General features: G+C 41.2%; 1 protein-coding gene across 2 annotated transcripts in view; it reads right to left on the bottom strand.

Annotated features, from left to right (window-relative positions):
- Positions 1-26,876, bottom strand: part of GFRA1 (GDNF family receptor alpha 1) — a 341,102-nt gene that overhangs the window by 296,376 nt on the left and 17,850 nt on the right. The gene's annotated exons all lie outside the window — the stretch shown is intronic.

Here is a 26,876-nt window from a genome sequence, read left to right as displayed (position 1 = left end):
AGACCTTGTTGAGGTCCTGCTGGCCCCTCAAGTCATCGGGAGGAATATGTTGTTGAAGTTGTTGTAACCACAGAAACATGATTCCAGTCAAAAAGGAAGCTGACAATGTGCATTTAATGAGCTGGGATGGTGCAGCAGGTAGAGTGCTATACTGCAGGCCACTGAAGCTGACTGTAGATCTGTAGGTCAGCGGTTCAAATCTCATCACCGGCTCAAGGTTGACTCAGCCTTCCATCCTTCCGAGGTGGGTAAAATGAGGACCCGGATTGTGGGGGCAATATGCTGGCTCAGTTAAAAAGTGCTATTGCTAACATGTTGTAAGCCGCCCTGAGTCTAAGGAGAAGGGTGGCATAAAAATCAATCAATCAATCAAACAAACAAATAAATAAATAATAGCCCAGGTGTCAACGAAGAAACATTTTTTCAGCATTTGCTCCAGATGTTTGTCTTCTGGCTTTAAGACTTCTTCTGCCTCGCCAGGCATGGCTGCTGCAGAGTGTAGGGTCTTGACCGGTTCGTCTGCTTTGGGAAAAAGAAGAAGGTCCTCATAAGAAGGGGAGACTTTGTACAATTTCCTATCTTTGTAGGAGGGATTAGAACCCAAGGTAGGGTGATCCCACTGTTTCAACAGGGTGTCCTTGAAAAGCTTAGGCATGGGGATGATCTCAGTATTTTCCTGCTCCTCCATGAAGCAGGGGAGGTTTTCTTCCTGTGGATTTGCAAAGGTGGGTGCAGGCTTGTCCTGACCTGAGAGACCTGTGGCTGCTCTGACTTTGAATAGTAGAGACTTAAACAACTGAAAGGGAAAAATAGTAGAGGATGGTGGAGTCTTGATTTGAGATTCTTCATCCTCAGACAGGGCTTGAAATGGGTCATCCCTATCTTCAGGATCCTCATCATCCTCGTTTTCCTCCTGAGAGGATTCAGAATCTGGTTCATGGATTTGAAACGAGAGGATGGGAGGGCACATTGATGGCTTTGAATTTGGCATCAATGGCATGAGATAAGGTAGAAAACATTGATTGCAGCTCAGGAGGAAGGTTAGTAATAGAAGCAGGTAAATCAGAGGGAATCCTGTGGGCCCTGGGAGAGTCAGGCTCTAAGGGGCCCTGATTCAAACGGCCTGGATCCTCTGGACCTAAGTCCCATAAGTTAGGTTGGGGTCTATTTAGGTTTGGCTCATCCAGAGACAAGACAGGTACACCTGAGGGGGGCAGATCAAAAGAATCTGGGGGTTCAGGTGAGCTTACATGCACTTGGGCCTGCACTCTTAAGCGTTTAGCTGATTGTTCATGGATTTTTTGGAGTGCGTTATCCCTTCTCTTTTCAGCTCTGGTGGGTCTAGCCACTGGGGGAGCTACAAGAGAGGAGGATGAGGCCTGGGGAATGGTTTCAATTTCATCACCAGTAGGCCTAAGGTCTTGAGCATTTCTGGAAGCAGTGCCTCTCTTGGGAACAGAAGCCATGGCCTGAACAAATTACAGGGACAAGGTCTGGAGCCAAAAGTTTTCTGGAGAAGCAATATTATAATTCCCAAGAGGAAGGGGGCCCCAAGCTCCTAGGCCTAGGAGCTTCTGCCACTCAAAGACAATCTGGATCAATCCGAGATTTGTGGCAATGTGTCCAGACAGGCTAGGCCTCACTATTTACGCAACCAAGGCACACTGGTTGAGAGGTCTAGCACACGAGTAAAATCCTGAGACTCTCACAATCTACTCTGGGCCACATGGCGGACTTATGGCTCCAAAGGGCCTGTGTGGGGGTGGGCCATTGGTGCCGGAATTACTGGGCACTGAGGGCCTTCGCGCCAAAATTAATATTCAATAAAGAGTCCGACTAAGTCCGGGGGACTAAACAAGTGCCCTTGTACAAGCGTCCCTCTCCGCAGGAGGTAACAGAAAGATAAACAAAACAATTGATAATAAAAACCTCCCTGCCGATCAGATTTAAAGAAAATAAATGCAGCCGGCTGCAATAAAGCAAGGCAATTACGCAATTAGTAGAAGCTTCGCCGCGGCTTCTCCACTTGAAGCCGAGCCCAGGAGGGCTGCCTGAAGGCTAAATTCTTTTGTTTGCCGTAAAAGAATGAAAAATACTAATTACTTATCTTTTCAGATTGATTTCTAGTGGAAAGAGTGGAAGGGAAGGTGTTTGGAGAGGAGCTGAGCCACCACACATCCTGCCGGTAGGAGGACCGAGCGAATTCTGGAGAAGGGGTGGATCCAGCAATCTTTTTAAAGATTTAAAGCTCGGTTTTATGCGGATTGGACAGTGAGCAACCTACGTGACTGCTGGACTGCCATCTGTTTCAAATGATGTAGAGTGGGGGATTGGACTAGATGACCTGCAAGGTCCCTTCCAACTTTAATAAATCAAATCTGTCATGGTCCCAACAAAATTATACAGCAAATGAAGAATGAGACAGTGATCAACTTATTGGAAGAGGTCTATCTACATTCTGATACCAAAAGAGAGATTAACAAATTGTACAAACTATCATATAATATCCTTAATTTTACATATTAACAAAGTAATGTTGTCATGTTTGTGTAATGTATAGTAGAGCTGGTGATCCTCTGAGAGCTGTATTCAACAAAATTTCATTTTAATGTATGCCGATTAGTGTACATTAAAAGTGACAATAAAGTTATTCTATCTATTCTTATTCTATTCCAGAATGATTTGGATCATATAATGCAGATTAGAGCACTACACAGAAAAAAAAGATGCCAAATATTCAAATTGGCTTTTTAAAGGGCAAAGGAACAGGAGAACGTTATTGCTAATGCACACTGAATAATGGGAAAACTTAGAGTATCACAAAGGGTCATTGTATGTTCATTTGTTTATGCTGATTGTGTAAAACTACAGAATATGCTAAGAAAAATGGAATCCCAGAACATTTCATTGTCCTGATGAGAAATTTATGTACAGATCAGGAAAATGCAATTAAGACAGAAAATTATGGTTCTAATTTGGAAAAAGAGTGCAATAAAGTTGCATACTTTCCTCATATTTATTGTGCTTATATTTGTTGTCACTAAGTTACTAAATCATGTCCAACTTTTCACAATTCAATAGACCATGGGTCACTAACTCATGGTCCACAGACACTCATGGTCTGCAAGTAAAGTTTGATGGTTCCATGGAGAAATCTTGGCCCCAGGGCCAGATATGGCCAAGAGCAATTAATCCAGCACACACAGGGCTGCACCAGCCAACATAACTCCACCCACATGCCTGGCCCCACTCTCAAGGCTGAGCGTAAATCTCACCTTGAGTATAGTGGTGCGAGACACATGAGCTAGAGCAGGGAGGTTAGACAAAGAACTTACTGCAATCAGACAAACAGCTGCCGGGGGAGGGAGCGAGGCCTCCGGGTGGGAGGCCTGAGAGAAAGTGCCTGCTCGATTCTCTCTGACTGCTTTTCTCTGCTGTAGTATGGCATCAGCATTTGCATGGCATCAGCATTCTTGGTATATTTGCACCAGCCAGTAGTGCAAGGTAGCCCTTGTCTCCTGTCACTTGGGACTTGGAGCACTAAATGCCACCAGGTTTGGGGAGCAGCTGGAACTTGTTGACTATGCGGATGCTAGCTTGGCCCAGTGCATATTCCCATCTCTCAAGGAGCCCAGCCAAACTTTTCTGTACCGCTTCAGCAAGCGCTTGAGAGATGAAAGTTTGCAGGAGGCCAAGTTAACGTCCCTAATGGAGAGCAAACTCTGGCTGCTTCCCAGACCAGACACCATTTACCTTTCTCAGTGCAAAGCAACAGGAGATGAGGGCTGCCTTGCACCAGTAGCTGGCACAAGTATACAAGGCAGAATGCCGTTGCCGCACAAATGCAAATAGCGCTTCACTCCCACAGTTTCCAGCCATCGCGATCCCCCCCTCTTCAGCCCACTTGTGCCCCCCTGCCGCAACAGCTCCATTATTTTGTTCCAGGTGACGAGTGCTGCACTCCTTTTTGCATGTTTCACTACCTGCAAAGTTGCATATTGCACGTGTCACCACCTACTTGGAGGTTTCCAGCCCCACCATGGGCTGATCCAGAGCTGTGGTAATTACAGTACTGGCCCTTTTGATCATCCTGGAGCAGCTCCTCCACTTGGGTGCAGGAAAAGGTAAAGAAAGGAAAAAAGGAGAGGAGAGGATGGGAAGAAAGGAAAGGGGAGAAAAGGAAAGATAAGGAAAGACGGAAAGGAGTGGAAAGAAGGAAAGGAGAGGGAAGGGAAGGGAGGGAGGGAGGGGAGGGAAAGGACTACAGCTACAGCTCTGGAATATGGGACTGACTTTCCCAACAATATCAGCAAGCCACTTTCAAATAAACTTCAATTATTTTGTAGTAATTACACTAACTTTAATGATTTTGTTACAATTAAAACAATCATTCAAGATTTTGTTATGATTAAATAAGTATTTATAATTTTGTTATATTAAGTAGGTGCATTTCATATTAATAAAATGGAAGTTCTCTGACCATTATTTTAAAAATGTATTTATCTTTTTTTTTAAAAAAAAGAAAATCATATGAGTGGTCTGCGGGACTTAAAATTATGAATTTGGTGGCCCCTGAGGTCCAAAAGGTTGGGAACCCCTGCCATGGACCACAGTATGCCAGGCCTCCCTGTCTTCCAATATCTCCCGGAGTTTGCCCAAATTCATTGTGTCGATGACATTATCTACCTATCTTATACTCTGCTGTCTCCTTCTCCTTTTGACTTAAACATTTCTCAACCTCAGAGTCTTTTTCAATGAGTCCTCTCTTCTAATTAGATGTCTAAAATAGTTGAGCTTCAGCTTTAGTTATATGCCCTTCCAAAGAAGAATCAGCGTTGATTTCCATTAGGAATTCAGTTCATATGCTGAATATATAATAAGAGAGACTGCATTGGAAGAAGTTGATCATGATTTTAAGAGTTGTAGGAAGAAATATCAATACCTGCACTATACTAATGATCTGATAGCCAAAATGCAAATAAATAAATAAATAAATAAATAAAAGTTAAGGAGCAAAGCGGACAGAAAAAAAAATTAAACAGCTTAACAGAAGCATTTCCAGCCATCATAAAAAGAATTATGGTTTCATTAACCAATTCAATGCTTTGCCTTATTTTGACTTGTCATTATATCTGGACTACTCTGGTTGTTAAATCCTACTGAAGCTTGGTTACTGTCTTCATCGTTGTAGCAAGCCAAAAATAAATTACATGATGGTTTTGTGTGATAGGTGAACAAATTCATACGGCATACGCCTTTGCTATCATTATCTTCTAGGTTCTGGAACCACATGTCATTTCTGGATCAGTTAAGGGACTAAAAGCATTTTCTATCAATATCTACTTTCACAATGAAACCAAAGTGACGTTAGTACATTTTATCCTTTGAAACATGGAAAGAAAAGAGAAACATTTGTCCTATTTTGTCTGCAGAAAATAAATTCAGCAGCTTATAAATCATAGTCTTTTAAATGACAGCATCTTAATTTCCTTGTTTACTGAGCTTTGGCAAAGACACTGATTGCAGGCTGCATTCCCTCCTTTTCAATGGTTTACTAAAAATCCCACTGAGCTTCCTTTTAGAGAAAAGATTGCTATTTGCCAAATCAATTCCTTTTGCCTGAAGTCACTGTCCTGGGTATAGTTACTTATTGATTAGCTTTTTGATATGCCTTTTGCTTTGTTTTCCTCTTTCCGCCGTTGCATGCATTTACGATTTTCAATCTATTTAAGACTCAGAAGAGTGGATGGCATTTGATTCACCTATTCCTAAACATATTCACCTTAAAGGTGATTTTACAATCCCTCCAATGCAGATTTTGGGACTGCAAACGTAATTTTTTAACAAACCCAAATGGAACATTAGTTTATTATTGTTTCGTTGGCTTTGAACAGGGATTGATTTATAAAAGTGGCTCCGCAGCCCATTACTTTGAGAGTTTTCTATAAATGAAATAAAAAGCAATCTACTCTCCTATTGATACCATGAAGAATTTACAAGCTTAACCTCCATTAGCATTAATGAAAGTTGCCTTCCTACTGCGAAGCTGTGACAGAAGCACTGGAGGACATAAACTAGTCAGTCAACTGTGACCGGGCCTGGCTTGCTATAAATTAGTCATGAAATGTCTAATTAAAACTCTTTAAAATGACCATATACAATTGTCAGAGTAACTTAAAGACACTCATTCATGAGAGGCAACATATTTTTTTACAAATGTGGACCGATAAAGCCATACATTTTAGTTAGTTCTAAAAGTTACAAGCGAAACAGATTTGTTTTCCTTAAACAGATTCACTGTATTCTATAGAACGGAAATTGCTTTCTATGAGACCACATTTGGAATACTGTCTTCAGTTCTGGAGATCTCACCTACAAAAAGATATTGACAAAATTGAACGGGTCCAAAGACGGGCTACAAGAATGGTGGAAGGTCTTAAGCATAAAACGTATCAGGAAAGACTTAATGAACTCAATCTGTATAGTCTGGAGGACAGAAGGAAAAGGGGGACATGATCGAAACATTTAAATATATTAAAGGGTTAAATAAGGTCCAGGAGGGAAATGTTTTTAATAGGAAAGTGAACACAAGAACAAGGGGACACAATCTGAAGTTAGTTGGGGGAAAGATCAAAAGCAACATGAGAAAATATTATTTTACTGAAAGAGTAGTAGATCGTTGGAACAAACTTCCAGCAGACGTGGTAGATAAATCCACAGTAACTGAATTTAAACATGCCTGGGATAAACATACTGTATATCCATCCTAAGATAAAATACAGAAAATAGCATAAGGGCAGACTAGATGGACCATGTGGTCTTTTTCTGCCGTCAGTCTTCTATGTTTCTATGTTTCTATTTTTTCAAAAGAACAAGTTTCACAATCGAGGCATATACTTTGTTTCCCGATATGCAGCTATGACGAGAACATTTTTGTACAATAGTTATGAATGCACAAGCATGATCTTTCCTGCAGGCAGATGTTTATTTCTTGGCTATTTCTCATCTTATTTACCGCAATGTGCGTCATATTAGGATCTGGTTGAAAACCCCCAAAGAAAGCAATTGGTATAAAATGTGAGTGCTAGGCTGCACATTGTTGCACAGTACTGGGTTCAATGTGATACAGACAGTCCTCAACTTATGATCGATCACAATTGAGCCCAATTTTTTTGTTATTAAGTGAGACATTTGTTAATACCTTCGAGACCACCTTCTGCCACACAAATCCCAGTGACCGATTAGGCCCCACAGAGTCGGCCTGCTCCAGGTTCTGTCGACAAAACAATGTTGTTTGGTGTGACCCAGGGGAAGAGCCTTCTCTGTGGCGGCCCCAACCTTCTGGAATCAGCTCCCCCCCCTGGAAATTAGGACTGCCCCCACCCTCCTTGCTTTCCATAAACTCCTGAAAACCCACCTATGTCACCAAGCATAGGGAAAGTGATTCCCCCGCTGTCTCGCTTTATGTATGGTCTGTTGAGCTGTGTGATTGTTTTTTAATAAAGGTTTCTTAATGTGTTCTGGATTTGTAGACTGCACTGTTGTTGGAAGCCGATCCGAGTCCTTGGAGAGGGGGGGGGGGCAATCAAATCAAATCATAAAATGAGTGAATTCTGCCCCATTTAATGATTTTTCTTGCCACAGTTGTTTGTTTATTTGGCTTTTATGCCACCCAATCCCATTATAATACAATAATAGTCGTTAAGTCAATCATTGCAGTTGACAAATTAGTAACCCAGTTGTTAAGTGAATCTGGCTTCCTCGTTGGCTTTGCTTGTCAGAAGGTCACAAAAAGTGATCACATGATCCTGACACACAGCAACGGTCATAAGTATAAGTCAGTTGCCAAGCATCTGCTTTTAATCCATGGGGATGCAGGAAAGTTCATAACTAGAAAAATGTTCATAAGTCACATTTTTCAGTGCCTCTGTAAATTTGAACAGTCACTAAGTGAACTTTTGTAAGTTGAGAACTACCTGTACCTATATTTGAATAACCACTTTGATCACCTCGTGTATAGCAGGAACAATTTAGGATGTCAGTGGCTTAGAATCTGAGGGACCACCTCTCAGTTACAAACCAGAAGTAAACAACAGCAGGAAAAAAAACTTTCTGAAACTACTCCAGTTGTTAAATCTTGTTTTTCTGGCCCAGAAGAGCTGGCCTGCATGCTCACAGACTATACAACACTGTTTCATGAATTCAGTTTGGCTCCAAGACATTCTCTTCCCTTGGAACAGCAACCAAGCTTTCAACTGTTAATTCGTGTTTACAATTTTTAAGCTACTTTTTTCTTTAAATGATTTTTGCATCTCAGATTTTATTGAATATTAGTGTCCATACTGGATAGACAGGTGGGATATAAATCAATCAAGTAAATATTCATGAATCCCTGTCTCCTGTTTACATGTTCATCATCTTGTTTGTTCCTTTTCAATTTCTTACCTGAAGCTACCACAGCCAACTGGATTCTTAAATCAAGCGGAAAATCTCTAAGATTAAACATAGACCCCAAAACAAGCAGATTAACACAGACTTCTAGGATGAGCCTTGCAAATGATAAGCAATTTGCAGAAATGGAAAATTGCACTTGTGTGCCCCATTAGCCAGGAAAGCCCCCACCACCACCTAAAGCATATAGTGATCAGGAGCCTTCTATGCGGTTCCAGGAAATGGGGCATATACTGCCTCTTCCTGCATAAATATGAGCAAGAAATATCCAAGGAAGTTAAGGTGTCATCATGTGGAATATTTCTGTATCATTAACAATGCATGAGACTCAACAGGGCTGTTTTGAAACGAGCAAAATATATGGTCTGTGCAAAGGCATAAACTAAACTCCATCATTCAAGAGACAGCAGAAATACGTTGCCCAGATCATTGGGACTAAACATGCTCAATAAGATCCTGCCTGCTATACATGTACGTATGTAATATACGTACAAAAAAGTAGTTAGGGTGTCACACAAAAATGCAAGGACGAAAGTGAAGTGAACATGTAGCATTAGTATGTTCAGTTTTACTCTGCCACCTCCTGCTCCATTCTGTGCTACATCCAATAGCCAGAAGCCATTTCTGTGCAGTGTTGTCAGCTATTGGAAGTAGCTTCTGCACAAATGTTCAGCTGCACACAATCTTCTTCCAGCTTCTACAAGTGCCAGAGGAAGATACAGGGGAGAGTGAAACAGAGTGCATTAATGCAAAGTGAAGTGAAATATCTCAACAAGACAAATTGTGTATTTCTTCATGAGGAGGGGAACTGGGTTAGTTTCAAAAACTAAATTATTTAAGCTAAATCAAAGTTACCTCATACAGCAACCTATAACCTGGGGGGATAGGAGGCACAATGTCATCACAGAAGGTCCACAAAGGTGTGAAGAAATATTATTATTTAAATTGTGAGTAAAATCTTGAGGCTCGGTGGCCACAGAAAGTATTTAAAAGGAGTCCATGGTGAAGAAAAGGTTGAGAAACACTGTTATATAGGATTATTTATTGGTTTTTCCCTGCTGTAGTTTTAAAAATGACAGCTTACTAAAAACATTTGGAAATGTCTAGAAGCTTTGCAGCCAAGGTTTGGAGAAGCCAAATGCCATCTGAAAACTGAAGTTGTACACTTGTGACTTATGATGTCCACTAAACTTTCATCTTATCCTTCAAAATACTTAATTTGGACCATTTCTATGGCTTATACAGTTTTCATACCATTAACCAAAACATTGATGAGTGATCTAAAGCCTTGGGTATACTATTATTTTCATAAAATGGTTAGCTACCATATTTCTAGAAAATGTCCTAAGGAGCTATACATGGGGCTCTGGGATGACTTGTATGCTTAACTCAACTCAACTCAGCCGATTTATTACAGATAGAATTTAATCTGTTAGATGCTGCTATTTTTTTTATATTTCAACATTTATTTGCATCCAACCTTTATTATTTTTCCAAATAACTTTCAGTAGTGAACATATCCAAAACAACTTCTCCTTCAGAAATGTTAATGTTCTTTTTCTGTACATTGTTATTTCATTGGCATTTTATTCTAATTTTTCTTAAATACAGATCTCAAGTTCACAAATGAATTAAATGTTGTTACAAAAGCAGAAAAAAAGCTGCCTGCAGGGTAGAGATAAACATAAAGATGTAGAATAAAATTGATGCAACATAACATAATTTCAATGATGATAATAACTATTTTTGTAAGAAAAATATTGACTCAGCAATGTAACATAAACATAAAAATAAGCATCTTTTTTAATTTCAGGTTCAGTTTTACAATGCTCACTTGAAGAGCTCTGTCATAAAACAAGATAGTCATTTAGCACTATAGGTGAATACTGATATACATAGTTTGTGGTTTACATGCCACATTGAAAATTATACCTGCAGTTAGAATATTGGCTTCCCTGGTCAAATAATATGTATAAATAAAATTTTAAATTAAAAAAATACTCCTTACAGTACAGAGATAAATGTAACTTTTTATAGTTCCAAATCAGGGATGAAATGCTACTGGCTTGGTCCGTTTTGGGCATACCAGTAGCGTTGGCCAACAGTGCTTTGAAGAACTGGTAGCAGTGACCACATGAGGCTCTGCCCATCCACCTGGACATTGCCATTTTCTTTTTTCAACCCTCTGTGCATTGCATAGTCTTCTCTACATGCGCAGAGGATGAAAAAGTGTGTATGACAGTGGTGTGTCCAAAGCGTGTGCTTCCAAACTGGTAGGGAAGGTAAGTAGATTTCACCATTGATCCAAATGCATATTGATTTCATATGTACAGTGGTACCTCTACCTAAGAACTTAATTCGTTCCATGACCAGGTTCTTAAGTAGAAAAGTTCTTAAGTAGAAGTAATTTTTCCCATAGGAAAGAAATAAAGCTCGGAATTTGGGTGGGAGGAGGAGGAGGAAAAAGAGGAGGAGGACAGTTGCTGCCGAAGGAAGATAAGGTGAGGGGAATCCAAAAAATCCAAAACTTTAAGGCTTTAAAAAAAAAGAGGGACTCTGAGGCGGCGAGGAGGAGCATGTGCCTCCCATACACCCGGCACGTGCCTCCCATACACCAACACTGCACCAGAGAGAGAAACCCAGGCAGGCAACAGGGAGGAACCTCCTGCTCCTTTGACTGAAAGAAGGCTGCTGCTGCTGCTACCTGCTTCCTCTTCCTTCCTATGCTGAAGGGCTCCCCTCTCCTCTTACTCATTCACTTTGTAACCGGCGCCTTTCCTTCACTGTGGTGTCTCCTTGGTTTGGCTGAAGCCAACTTGATCTGGCTGGGGTGAAGCGCCCCTTTTTGCCTTTCGGCACCCAGACATTCTGGGAGCCAACCTCACGCCGGGTGTATGAGAGGCAGCACGAGGGAGTCACCACAGTGAAGTGGTTAATTCCCTCTGTAAGTGCCCAGAGAAAGGAAAACACTCTGTTCGCTTTGGGCAGCCCAGACAAGCCCGAGATTAAAGGCTTCTCTGGCAGACCAGAAAAGCCCAAAATTAAAAGGCCCGGGATTAAAGGGGGAATGGCAGGAAACTGGCTGGGCTTTTGTGCCACTCTCAAATTTCCTGGGAATTTTTTCTGGACTTGGGTTCTTAGGTAGAAAATGGTTCTTAAGAAGAGGCAAAAAATATTGAACACCCGGTTCTTATCTAGAAAAGTTCTTAAGTAGAGGCATTCTTAAGTAGAGGTGCCACTGTATATGCAATTGGTTACATATGCAAAAGAAAAAACCCACCAAGCCAGGTACAATAGTTTGGACACTTCCAGTTAAAGTTTTGGTTGGTGGTAACCTATACATATGTAGTGTTGACAGAGGATCTCCCAATAACTTCAATTTCTTTCAAATGTAGTTTATCTAAATAATAGTAGATGTACATAATGAAAGATGGAGATACAAACTTAAAAGCATGGTTGATCTGACTATCTGGAATGAAATGTTAAGAGAATTAGTGAAGGGTTATTAAGTTGAAGAGTTTCTGAATGTGGGACAGACAACTATTTGGTAGCATCAAGAGAAGATTCTAGGAAAAATTGCATATGTAACAAAAGGCAAGAAATAAAAGAAATCAGAGGGAAACAATTGGCTGCTTAACAACCATTCAACACTTCAATGGACTTTAAAAATTACTTATGGCCCATCTTCAAAGTTACAACAGCCACACAGGTCCTTCCATGATCACGTACTTAGCAACCAGCTCACCTTTATGTCTGGTTGCAGTGATCCATGGTGATATAAAACCATAAATTGCAACTTTGTTTTCTCCTTTCATGGCAAAAAAATGCCCATTAGATATGCTAGGTTCATTTAATGACCAAATCATTTGCTCAATGACTACACAATTTGTTGTGTTCGTTTAAAAATATTCACAGAAAATCTGTGATTGGTTAAGACGCGTCTATTTAGAAAATAGCCGCGAAGGTTAAATAGTTGTCAGTTAAGAAAAGCCCGCCGTTTTAAGAGAGTATAAATAGGGCAACGGATTAGCCGTTGCCCTCATTCGGAAAACTGCTGTTCCAGTGCTTGTATTTTGTCTCGTTATGAATAAACCAGTTCTGATTAAACTACCGGAGTCCTGACTTTTCAGTGGCGATGAGGAGGTCGAACTCCCGCGAACGCAGCCATGAACTCGGCCATGGCTCCACCACCGCCTGTATTCAACTCCGAGACGGAAGCTTGGACCTCATACATGTCCAAATTCACATTTTTCCTGAAAGCGAGCAATCTACATGACGCCGATGATGACAGAAAGAAAGCTATATTCCTCGCTTATTGCGGCACAGAAGTCTACAGCCTAGCCTCTATGCTCGTTGACCCAGACACTCTGGAAACCATCGCATGGTCAGCTCTACAAGCAAAACTTGCTGCACATTACCAGCTGACAACTCCTGTCCGCGTATACCGCCACCAATTTGCACAAATGCGGCAAGCAGACGGAGAATCTACCAACGATTTTATTACTCGGCTACGCACACTCCTTCCAAAATGCAAATACAAGGATCCGGAGGAACAGTTGATTGACCGCCTTATCTTCGGACTAACCAATATTACGCTACAGAAGAAATATTTAGTAGATGAGGATGCCTCCCTCCAAGACATTCTTAAGGCAGCAAAAGCCTCCGAGGTATCTGAAACATCTGTTGCCGAGATTAAACGCGCAACCTCAACCGTTCATCACATCCCCGATGAATCAACTTGGCACGCCTGCTCTCCCGATGAGAAACACTTGGAATCCACCACTCCAGACGACACCTGCCTCCAAATCCGAAGAGCTCCCGACCACGACGCCAAAGAGGCACCCCGTTCAGACAGATGCGCCGGCTGCAACGGAAATCATCCTCGTTTTCGCTGCCATTTCAAGGACGCCTATTGTCGCCGTTGCCAGCGCCGCAGCCACATCGCTGAAGTCTGCCGCGCCGCCAACCCAACTCCAGCAAATCCGCAAAACCAACGACCCTACTTTTCACCAAGGAATCGACGACCGCCGTTTTCACGCAACGTTTCCCGCCCGGCTGACAACTCTCACTCTTCAAACCAACGAGGTAACTGCCCTTCTTCTGTAAACTGCAATTTCCCCACTGCGGAAAACAAGCTATTTGTTTCTCTTTTCCTCAACGGCCGTCCCTGCGAAATGGAATTGGACACTGGCTCCAGACATTCCATAATGCCTTGGGGAAAACTTAAATTATATTTACCTCGTGTAAAAGAGACTGACTTAGAACCTTGGGAACCGGGTTTGAGTGATTTTCAGGGACATAAGATTCCAGTATTAGGATGTTTAAATGTGCCTATTGCTTTTAAAAAGTTTCAAGGGTTTTTACCTCTCATAGTGGTTGACGGTCCTAAACACACATTATTGGGACTTAGATGGTTGCAACCCCTAGGCATTGAAATTTCAGGGGTTAACAATGTATGTGACTCTTTTGACTCAAATGACTTATTGAAAGAATTTCCCGAAGTTTTTTCTAGCACTCTGGGTAAATATACAGGCAGCCCCATATCATTTAATTTGGACCCAAACATTTCTCCCATCTGACTAAAGCCCCGCAGAATCCCCATCCCACTTTTGCCTAAAGTGGATGAACAATTGGACAAATTAATAGCTCAGGGTATCTTGATTCCCACTGATCATGCTAAATGGGAAACTCCTATGGTAACCCCCGTTAAACCGGATGGATCTATTAGAATTTGCGCAGATTATAAAGCCACAATAAATAAAGCCTTACAGCATAATGCCTACCCAATCCCAGTCGTGCAACAACTCTTGCACACATTAGGAAATGGGTCCATCTTTGCGAAGTTGGACCTAGCCCAGGCATATCAACAGCTTCCCGTTGATCAAAACACCTCTGAGGCCCAGACGATTGTAACGCACAGAGGTGCCTTTAAATGCACCCGGCTCCAGTTTGGAGTCTCTACCGCCCCTGGCATCTTTCAGGGTCTCATGGAACGAATTTTAAATAATATTCCAGGGGTCGTCCCATATTTCGACGACGTATTAATATCAGCCACATCTAAATCTGAATTATGGGATAGAATCAGGCGCATTTTAACTAAATTTAAAGAAACAGGACTCCATTTAAAAGCAGACAAATGTTCCTGGGCCGTTCCCAAAGTAGAATTCTTGGGTTTTACAATAGATAGATTTGGAATTCACCCCACAAATGACAAAGTTGATGCTATAAGAAATGCTCCCACCCCCTCAAATAAGACAGATTTGCAAGCATTCCTAGGACTCCTTAACTTTTATTCCGTCTTTCTTAAACAGAAAGCGACGGTGGCAGAACCGCTACATAACCTTCTAAAGAAAGACTCTGCCTGGACGTGGGGACCAAAAGAACAAGCCGCTTTTACCGCAGTAAAAAATTTACTTTCCTCCAACAGTGTTTTAGTACAATATAATGTAGCTATGCCTTTATCCTTAACCTGCGACGCTTCACCGTTCGGCATAGGAGCTGTCCTCAGCCATAATTTTCCAGACGGCACAGAAGCCCCAATAGCCTATTACTCTAAAACTCTCTCTTCAGCTGAAAGAAATTATTCCCAACTCGACAAGGAGGCGCTAGCCCTTGTGGCTGGAGTTAAACGATTTCACTACTATCTCTGTGGTCGCTCCTTTACTTTAATTACCGACCATAAACCTCTTTTAGGCATTTTGGCGGGAAACAAACAAACTCCCGCCTTTCTCTCCCCTCGCATGACTCGATGGGCTATTTTCCTTGCCGCTTACAATTATACTTTAATCCACAGGGGGGGGAAAGATATAGGGAATGCCGATGCATTAAGCAGGTGCCCCCAAACAGAATTGGTCAGTGATCCTGCCCCTGCCTCAAGCATTTTATTAATTGAAACTAGTAAACAAAATTTATTAACAGCGACAGAAATAGCCAATCAGACACAAGTAGACCCAATTTTAAAATATATTAAACAATGGATATTAAAAGGATGGCCAAATGAACAGCAATCAAATCAATTTCAACCCTTTAAGAATAGACAGCTTGAATTAAATGTGCTAAAAGATTGTATATTATGGGGAGACAGGGTTGTTATTCCAAAATCCTTACAGAAGCAAGCATTGCAGTTATTGCATATAGGTCACCCAGGAATAGTCAAAATGAAAACTATTGCCAGAAGTCATTTATGGTGGCCGGGGTTGGACAGGGACATAGAGTCATGGGTTGGTGGTTGTGCACCCTGCCAGAGAACAAGACCCAACCCACCAAAAGCCACACCATCAGAGTGGCCAACACCAAGAGGGCCCTGGTCCAGAATACATATTGACTTTGCGGGACCAATCAGGGGCCAATCCTTTTTACTAGTTGTAGATGCATACTCCAAATGGCTGGAAATTGAACTCATGGCATCTACAACTACTAGCGCAACCATAAAGGCACTAAGGAAAATGTTTGCCACACATGGCATCCCAGACATTTTGGTCTCTGACAACGGGCCTCAGTTAACAGCCCGTCAAATGGAACTATTTCTTGCAGACCAGGGCATAAAACATGTGCTCACCCCACCTCATTTTCCCCAAGCGAATGGGCAAGCAGAACGAATGGTTAGAACCACAAAGGAAGCATTAAACAAAGCACCATTAGGAGATTGGCAACAACAAATCGATGAATTCCTAACCATTCAGCACATTACGCCATCAGCGTCCACGAACAAAAGCCCGGCAGAACTTTTAATGGGCATAAACCTCCGCTCTAAATTAGACAGAATTCACCCAAATTACCAAAATGACCAAAAAGAAGTTAAATTACAAAGCGAGAGACAGTTTAACATTGGGGATTTAATTTATGCTAAAGACTATGACTCAAATGATAAATGGAAAGAAGGAACGATATTAGAAAAAACCGGGTTAAAAACACATATCATAATATTAACAGATGGGCGCAGTTGGCATCGGCATGTCGATCAACTACGCAAAAGAATTAAAACTAACTCAGACATTTTGCCTACTGTAGAAAAACCAATAGAGGACTTACCAGAACCACTTCGAGACTCCAGCGATGGCTGCCTGTTGCCCCTGGCGGCCGGCGAAGATCAAAATGCATCATCGCAACCAGGCCCGTCAGAGACTAGCCTTAGCGGAGCAACGGAGCCGGCCGTCCAGGCAAGCAGCTCCCAGCAAAATGAACTGCGCAGGTCCCAGAGATCTGTAAAGCCACCAATCCGCTTACAGGACTATGTGACGTGGATTAACACGTAATCATGGTCTCATCCAAAGAGGGAGGGGTGTTGTGTTCGTTTAAAAATATTCACAGAAAATCTGTGATTGGTTAAGACGCGTCTATTTAGAAAATAGCCGCGAAGGTTAAATAGTTGTCAGTTAAGAAAAGCCCGCCGTTTTAAGAGAGTATAAATAGGGCAACGGATTAGCCATTGCCCTCATTCGGAAAACTGCTGTTCCAGTGCTTGTATTTTGTCTCGTTATGAATAAACCAGTTCTGATTAAACTACCAGAGTCCTGACTTTTCACATTTCATTTAATGACCATGGTGAATTACTAATTGTGAAAATGGTTATGAAATCAAGTCAGGTCACATGATAACCTGCTTAACTACTACAATGACTTATGCCCAGAATTCTGGGCTCAGTCAGGTTCATAAGTTAGGGCTCTCTTTAGTTTGACTGAAGGCAATAAAGTTTGAGTGCTCTAGGCCAATGTATAAGAGGACAAATTAATTATCCAACAGAATTATTGGACAATGGACATAAGTAAGGAAGGTATGAAAGATGACTGGGATAGAAGAAGAGGATATCAATCACCAAGAATGAAATCTCCCCAGAGCTTTTAAAAACAATCAGACAAGTTAAGAAATTTAAAACAAGAATAGTCACCAATAACTAGTGTAAAAACTAACAAAAATTACCCAACAATGATTAAGTTAGACAGAATAACATCCAAAAAGCAAGAAACTAATAACTTTGTTGTTATTTTAGTAACTACAAATGAACTTCAACGGAAAATATTTTTCCTATTATAACAGAGTACAGTAGTCCCTCGCTATACCGCGCTTCACCTACTGCGGCTTCACTTCATCGCGGGTTTCTGAGGAAGTCGATTGGCAGATTTAAACTGCCTGCCAAACTCGATCGGCAGGTTTAAAAAAAAATATCTAAAATTGTAAATACTGTATTTAAATACTGTATCTAAAATAAATACTGTGTGGGAAGGGTTTATAAACACTTAAAACAATGAAAACTTACCAAACAATTACAATATAAATACTTAAATAAGTACTATCAGTCGATAAATTCCCCATCGCGGATTTCACCTATCGCGGCCAGGTCTGGAACGTAACACCAGCGATAGGTGAGGGACTACTGTATAACTAGTGAGGTTTGTGAGATGTTAAAAAACAGAGAGATTTAAGAATGAGAACAGTTAATTTTTAAAAAAATATATTCAAAAATGTTATTATTCACCACACCCCCAGATTGGGCAAGTGAAAAAAAATCAGAAAGATACTTGATATTATTACATCAGACCATTTCCCTATTTTCTAAGGGAAATAGAAATATTTCTTTCAATTTTACAATCCAAGTAACCCTTTTTGTTATAATATTATACTACAATTTATGCTCCATCAAGATGTTTTCAATTCCTACTGACCACACAGATTTTCTCCAAAACTATCTATCCCTAACGCCAATGGTGCATTCATCGCCTCCATAACTGCATGTATCTATTTTGCTGCTGGTCTTCCTCTTTTCTCTTTCCTTCCATCTTTCACAGTATTATAGCCTTTTCCAGACAGCTGAGTCTTCATATACTGTCTGAAGTTGGATAATCGGAGTCTGGTCATTTGTGCCTCAGCTGACAACCCTGGGTTGATTTGTTCAATGATCAATCATTTTGTTTTCTTGACTGTCCACAATCTTCTCAGAAGTCTACTCCACCACCAAAGTTCAAAAGCATCAATACACAAACCATTCAACTATAACCCAAAATGATTTTTTTTCTAAAACAAATTAGAGTGCCAGTTTTTTCTAGGAATCAGCTTGGGCAAAAAATGAGAAACTAAGTAAGGTTGCTGTTATCTCTGTCAATTTGGTTTTTGATATAATTATCATAAACTTTGCACTCTTTATCTAATAAGTATCTTTAAGATAGGTATATGGAACAAAAATAATTATATAGAGTCAGCAATACATACAATAAGAAATTAACCTCGCTTCCTAGTGATGATGCAAAGTTCCCTCAGAAATCAAAAGCCTTGATGAACTTTTAATGAAGTTATCAAAGAAAAGTTAAGCTGGCTGTTATTCATTTGTTTTTAAAAGGAAATTGAATTTTCAGGTGCTGAAATCAACTGTATTAGATCAGCCTTCCACAATCTGGTATGAGAAGGCTCTTCCCCAAACTCCGCCGAGCGATATTGTCTAATTGACAGGACCTGCATTCTTTAATACATGCAATCTCTGAATACTCTTCAAAGGTAGCCCCATGTAGAGAGCATTGCAGTAGTCGAACCTTGAGGTGATAAGGCCATGAGTGACTGTGAGTAGAGACTCCCTGTCCAAATAGGGCCGCAACTGATGCACTAGGTGAACCTGGGCAAATGCCTCCCTCACTACAGCCGAAAGATGATGTTCCAACGTCAGCTGTGGATCGAGGAGGACGCCCAAGTTGAGGACCCTCTCCGAGGGGGTCAAAATTCCCCTCCAGAGTAATGAACAGACAGATTGAAGTGTCCTTCTAAGGCAGAACTCACAGCCACTCAGTCTTGTCAGGGTTGAGTCTGAACCTGTTAACACCCATCCAGACCCTAACAGACACTGGCACATTACTTCCACTACTTCACTGAGTGGACAAGGGATGGAAATGTATAGCTGAGTATCATCAGCATACTGATGGTAACTCACCCCGTGCCCTCGTATGATCTCACCCAACCATGCTTTTATATGACCATTTTATTTTATATAATCAAGCTGAACTTTTTTGTAAACTTCTGTAAAACTATAATCCTGCAAAAATGACTTTTTCTCTGTCAGCTATTCCTTATTTTCTGATAAACAGGATATGTTTGTGTAGAAAGGCACATGTTGAGAGGAAGTGGACAGATGGCCGAAGGTGATGTCAGATTCTAGTAATTTCCAGATTTCCAGGGAAGAGTTCGGATGATGAGATGGGAGGAGATGGGAAGAGTGGGGTGCAAAAGAGTAGGGTGAAAAGGGTCCCTGTCCCTTTCGATTCAAACACAGTATTCTTTGTCCACAAGGGGACATTTATTCATGTATTTGAATTTGTATGCCGCCCAACTTCCAAGGGACTCTGGGTGGCTCACAACCAAAAAAATTAAAACATACAATGTAATATTAAAACCTTTGTGCAAAGATCTTAAGTTTATCTTAATAAACTGTTCATTATTGTCATTTGCACTCCTGTGCAATTACTTAGTGAATTTTTATCATAGGTATATCCCAGATGTTCTGGATCAAGTCCAGCTTCTATTTTCACATCCAGAGCTACCAGATATCCTCCTGTTTGTTCTCCACAAAAACTGATATTTGAAATTGCAATGTTCACAGTCCAGGAAAGGGAAGATATTACACTGTATTATAGAATTATAAAAAATATTCATTTGGCCTGGGCAAGCATAATGAAATCATTGCTTTATTTCTTTCTTATTCTTCCCCAAAGCTTAACAGAACAAAAGCTTTCCCCTCCTGAGTTCCTGACAGTAGGCAATTCAAAGCTATTCCTATTAATCCACACTTCTCCGAACACACCCGAACTGCCTACCATTTCAACACTAATATTGCAGAGAATATTGCATTTCTAGTCATTTTCACAGTATCCTTTTCAATTTTGTTTTGAGAAGGTGGAACATTAACAATAGGAAGAGACATATCACACATTGTCTGCCTTTGGGAACACTTGTTGGGAAACACATACGATTTGACCTCTCAAAGCTTCAAAGCCGCTTACCTCAACAACTATCCAAAGGTTTCCTGTTTTTCTGTCCTCTTCACTTTTACATAGAGTACAATTTTGAAATGATGTTCAGATGACAATAGCAGTAGCAACCCAATAGTAGTAGCAACCATTTCCTCAGTCTCCTTCAATTAATAACTAGACGATAGCATTATGTCTGAATTTTTCTTGGGGCACTGTCTTTGTTGCCCTTTGAAATACGAACGCACTGAATCTGCAGTATTCTAAAATGTAGCTTTTGATGGAATAGATATCCATTTAAAAATATAAAAGCTGTAATAAAACTAAAGTTGAACTGAATTTCAAATGTGGATGTTTTTGTGTGTCTCTATTGAGTTCTCCCCAGGACTTCAGGTAGCTCTGAAGTCTTGACATGTTCTTATGTTAAGACTTGTTCCTTATCCACTACCTGATATCAGTCAAAGAGCATGTATGAAATATGACAAACTCATGGCACTGCATAAGCTATATGACAACATTATTTGGGGAAATGCTATCCCATAGCAGCAACTCAAGAGACAGACTGTGGCTTCAATCTTGCCACTGGGCAATTACACAGCATTGACTATGGACTGATTCACATGATTAACTGGGACAAAATGCATATGGGTACTCGTTTAACATATGCAGAAGTATAAATTCCATCCCTCTGTGTGTATTAATTACAAAAATGGAATGGACCCAGGTACCCATCTGAGTGTGTCTCCTCATCCACATTATGATTCAATTATTCACAGACTAGACAGGAATGGAAACATCATGTTAATCTAATCATCTCCCTGATGGAGATATATTCCTTCTTTTTTTCTTCCAATACTTCGTCTCTTAAAAATAGTTCCACAATTTTTTGTAATCAAAAGGAAAGATTAATGTTTATTATAATTATGAAATATATTTATAACCTCCATAAACGTCCTTGATCAGCAATAATAATAAATGGTAACTATAAATGATAATGATGTGATTTCATCTGAATCCATATCTGGTTATATATATGAAAAGAAATAAATACAATTGCTTTCTCAAATTTTATACGGATGGATCTGTTCAAGTTCATTGTTGAGTATTTAAACAGTTTTTCTGCCCAAATATATAGTATATAGTATGTCTATAAATACTAATATCCAAAATTAGAAATACAAGACCTTGTCTACAATGGATTTACAATGTTATGTTTGACTAATACAAATACATTACAGTTAACTGAATGCTATCTATCCAGCAAATATACTTAGACTCATGCCATACGCTAAATAAATAAATACTTAGACTCAAAAGCCAAAAGGCAGAAAAATATTTTATGATATTGTTCTTTAAAAGTGTGAAGCTTTATAAAACTGCCTTCAATAAAAAGTTGAAGCTCTTCCAAGGATACTACATTAATCTCATCTTATCTGTCCACTTTATTTATTCTTTTCTCTTCTTCTACTATCCCCAACCTTGCCAAGCACACTTCTACTCCATCATCTATTTCCATCATGTGCCTCAAATATGTGACTTTCTGCTTGCTGATCATTGTTTCAAGATAGCAGTCAGATTTTTATTCAGTCTTACATTGATTGACTGGTACTTTTCACAGTCTATGTTGTGCTCAGTAAAATTTTCAAACTCATTGTTCAAGGACATACATTTAATTTCACTCTTCCATTGTCCAGCTTTCAGAGCCACGCGTTATCACTAGAAAAAGCATTCTTTAAGTACAGTGGTACCTCGTGATACGAACCCCTGTTCATACGAACTTTCCGAGATACGAACCTGGGGTTTGGAAATTTTTTGCCTCTTCTAACGAACTTTTTCCACCTTAGGAACCCGCTGCTCGAACGCCGAACCTGGAAGTTCGGCAAAAGTTCGGCGTTCAGGTAGCCGCCGAGAAGCCCCGCCGCCTGGCTGTCACCTTTTGAAACAGCCAGGGGGCTTCTCGGGGTTCTCCCGAACCCGAACGGCAAACCCAAACTTTTGCCGAACTTCCGCGTTCGGTGTTCGGGAGGCCGCCAAGAAGCCCCGCCGCCCAGCTGTCGCCTTTTGAAACAGCCGGGGGGCTTCTCGGCGTTCGGCCGGCCAGGAAGGACGTCTCCGTGACGTCAAAGCTCCGCCCATTAGGATTCTTCACCTCCGTTTGAGCCTTTCGACCAGCCGACAGCTCTGCGGCTCTTTTGCAAAGCTGACAGCTGGGCAGCGAGGCTTCTTGGCGGCCTCCCAAACCCAAACACTGAACCCAAACTTTTGCCGAACTTCCGGAGCCCCCCACGACTGTTTCAAAAGGCGACAGTCAGGCAGCGGGGCTTCTCGGCAGCCTCCCGAACGCCGAACCCGGAAGTTCAGTAAAAGTTCGGGTTTGGCGTTCGGGTTTGGGAGGACACCGAGAAGCCCCCCAGCTGTTTCAAAAGGCGACATCTGGGTGGCGGCGCCCAGCGGAGCGCCATTTTTGTGGGGGGGGGGGTTCTTGCATGCATTAATTGAGTTTACATTGTTTCCTATTGGAAACATTGTTTTGTCTTACAAACTTTTAACCTTACTCCTCCTGAAACCAATTAAGTTCGTAAGATGAGGTATTACTGTATTCTGAACTCTGTTGTCATCTAAATGTCTAAATGTCCTTATGTTAGTTTAGTCATTTCCTTCATTGGATTGATTTACTTTACTTTTCAAGCAAACAAATCAAACCAACCCAACTGTAAGCACAGTAAACATGAGGCCTGAAAATATCTTTAGCTTATAATATTAAATATTAACATAGATTTTTCACTTTCCACTTTTATTTTGATAATGAATTCTTCTAATATTCCATAGTTTTAATTAACAAATTGACACTGTCTGTATGCTTCAATGTTCTGACCTCCAATTTTTATTCTAAATGTTATCTCTTCACATCTTGTTATTCTCTGTGATATATTTATTGTAAAGGTTAAATGGATAGAGGGCAATATGCAAACTTATCTATTTTTTTTAATTCTGAACCATTCTTCATAAATAATGTAGTTATTGTGCCAAAATGTATTGTCCTGCACCATGTGTGTCTTATGTGCATCTAGATTTCTAACATGCCTGTGACTTTTACTACAACAAATTTAAGAATTATACACAAAACAGGCCATAGCATGATCTTGACACATCAAGATTACAGAATCGGTGTACTCCATATAAAGTAATGTTCTCAGTACGCTCTACAGTTGATCTATAAAATATATTTTCAATATAGTCAACCAGTTCTATCGTTTTTGCCTAAGCATACATGTAGATAAGGCAACATATGCATATCTGATAATCATCACAAACTACATAGACTCCATGTTACATTCTACAATACCCGGCCGGTGCTTCACTCCCCGGCCCGTTTTGCTGCAGGGCCAGGGAGACATGGTCCTCGGCGTAGCCGCCATTTTGAAAGGCCGAGATCTCACCAGATTTCGCGAGATCTCGCCCAGCTTCGGCAGGCTTTGGCCTAGCCAATTACATTGTCCAGGGGCGGAGCCTGCCAGCCCTATAAAAGGGCTGGACAGGCTTCAGGGCCTCCTTTTCGCCCTGGACGACGAAGCGAACACCCACCTGCCCTCCCTATCTTTCAGTGTGCCACTGTGGGTCGCCCTTAGGGGGGCCGAATAGGAATTTTTGGCGGTCTGGGTATTTCCCACGACCGTTTTTTTGCCTATTCCACACTGCGGTGACAGATATGTGGTTAGGGGGTGCTTCGCCTCCCGTTTAGGCTAATTGGCTTACCTCTGGTCATTTGGGTAGGCAGGTTAGGGGCGGAAAACTGGGTGGTGTTTAGCAACTGCGTGTTCTCTGTTGGGCATCTTTGGGGATGATTGACAGGTTCTCTCCAAAGGCTCATGGTGGAAACGACCTGAGCAATTGGGGGGAACCTGTCTTTGGGTCCCGCCCAGTTCCTTCCCCTTGTAGGGGTTATACGGCGGGACCTCCCACATGCAGGTGCATGGCAGTGATTCAGGTGAGGGCGTGGCCCCTCACCTGGATCAGCATGGAGCTACGCCCATAAGTTGCCCCGGAAGTTTTTCTGACGTCATTTTCCGCCCTGGAAGCAATTGTTTGACCCTGCGGGTCCTTGTTTAGGGTTATAGTTAATTTATGCTAATTTGTTTGAATAAATTATGCAAATTTAATTAATAAAAATGACCTGTCGTTACTCCGCCTCTGCTGCAACATTGTTTTTCTTTTGCCAGACAAGCTATTACATCCAGATAACCCTATAATAAACACATTTACCAAAATACAAAAACACAAACACAAAAGCAATATTACACTTTGCAAGGATAGCACAGATTTAAATATACTATCCCTGCAAAGTTTAATTCAGGTAATGGAAACAGATAATATTTTTTTCTTTCAGACTTCCCTTTTGCATAGAAAGGTGGTAAGGGAAAACAAAAGGGCTGGAATATACACTCCTGACTCTCTTCTACGTATAAATTTCACAAATGCTTGAATAGAGCTAGAGATTAAGTGAGAAAATAATTACAACATGTTAGATTGAAGAGAAAAGTCAAACTGTTATTGGAGTCAAAGCAAGTTCTGCCTAGCAGGATAAAAATGACTGAAAAATGATCCAGTCCACTGCAGTAGACAAAATCTGAAAAAAAGACTATGCCATGAGAAAATACAAGATCTTTGGCAAGACAGAGAAGATTGGAAGATAGCACTATAAACCAACAACAAAAGAAAAAAAATCAGGAAGATACTAAATCAGTACTTGTAAATTAAAGAGGAAATTGAGCCTTTACCCTTCATCTCAAAGGACAAGGACAAGCTGATAAAAAGGTTCCAGTACAAATTGAAAAGTTACATACAAACTGAACAGAGCCAATTAATGAATGGCAGGGTTAGCATGGAAGTTGACATGTCACTCAAAGTACAAACAGTTATTAGTGGGAATAACTTGATAGTGTTATTTATCTTCCAAAAAACCAATAGAAATGTATGTGTTAGAATTGAACAAAATAAGTGATGAAGACAAGGAGAAACATAATGCGAGGAAAAGCAGTCAGATCAATGGAAGTTATTATTGTAATGAAAAAAAACCCACTTTGAGAAAACGTGACTGCTTAATGAAGAACTCAAAATTTAACACTAGACATTATACAAGTGGGTGGTGTACAAGGGGGAGTTCTACTGTCTCAAAACTCTAATAGAAAAATGGAGCTTTGGGACAACAGCTAGTAATAGCATTCATGTAGATTGTGAGGGTGGAGATGCATCTTAGCTACTCAAATTGTCTGGAATCATCAGCTCTCTTAACAACCTGTCAGTTCTTCTCATTTCTGCTCCTGAAATGGACTATTTTCTGCCATTACACTTTTTTTGTGTTGCGTATCTTTCATGTTGCAGATTTGCTGGAATACAGGACAATAACTTGACATTTGCAAAAATTGCCTTTCATTCATTCAGCTTTAGAGCTGAAGTGCTTCTTAGCAAGTAAATAACAGAAATTGTGTTAATGACTTATTTCAATAGCAATGATTCCAAGTAATTTCTTGGGTTTTAGTGGCACAGATCCTGCAATATTGCTTATTTTAAGATGTTAGCAAGATGCTGATGTAAAAAAACAAATTGCCAGGCTTACAAGAGGAAAAGGTGTCTACAGCAAGCTAAGTAATTCTATATAGATTTTGAGGACTTTCTTCTGGAACTTTTATTCAATAACAGTATTCTTCCTTAAGTGACCTGAATTATAGCATATACAGTGATCCCCCGGGTATTGCGCTCCCGATCATTGCGAAACGGCTATATGGCGATTTTTTAACCCGGAAGTAAAAACACCATCTGCGCATGGGCGCCCTTTTTTTCTATGGGCACGCATGTGTAGATGGCGCCAGGCAGATCAGCTGCTGGGCAGCTTCCCTGGGTCTTCCCCCTCTTGCTGGCGGGAGGGCGAAGCCCCCCCAGCACCCACTCGCCCGCCGTTCATCCGGCCACCCGCCGTTCGCTCGCTGCTCGCCCGGCCACCCGGGTTCGTTTGGCTTCGGGACATGCCGGCGGCGACGTTTTAAAACAGCCGCGCGGTTTACCAACTGAATCCCGAAGTCAAAGGCGAACTTCGGGACTCAGTTGGGAAGCCGCGCGGCTGTTTTAAAACGTCGCCGCCGGCATGTCCCGAAGCCAAACGAACCCGGGTGGCCGGGCGAGCAGCGAGCGAACGGCGGGTGGCCGGGCGAAGGGCAGGCGAGCGGCGGGCGCAGCAGCAGCGAGGAGTTTGCGTGGGCGGCGGGGAAACCCCAATCTTCGGCTCCTCGCTGCTGGGAAGTAAAAACACCATCTGCGCATGCGCAGATGGTGTTTTTACTTCCGCAGCGCTACTTCACGCAAAACCGATCATTGCGAGGGGTCCTGGAACGGAACCCTCGCAATGATCAGGGGATCACTGTATACAATAACTTATATCTGTATACATTGCCTTTTGGTAATGTATTGTTAAACACCTAA

This window comes from Erythrolamprus reginae, chromosome 5 (assembly GCF_031021105.1).
Source record: "Erythrolamprus reginae isolate rEryReg1 chromosome 5, rEryReg1.hap1, whole genome shotgun sequence".
In the NCBI taxonomy this organism is placed as follows: Eukaryota; Metazoa; Chordata; class Lepidosauria; order Squamata; family Dipsadidae; genus Erythrolamprus; species Erythrolamprus reginae.
The sequence above is the reverse complement of the archived record's forward strand: the minus strand, read 5'-3'. Positions and strand labels throughout refer to the sequence as shown.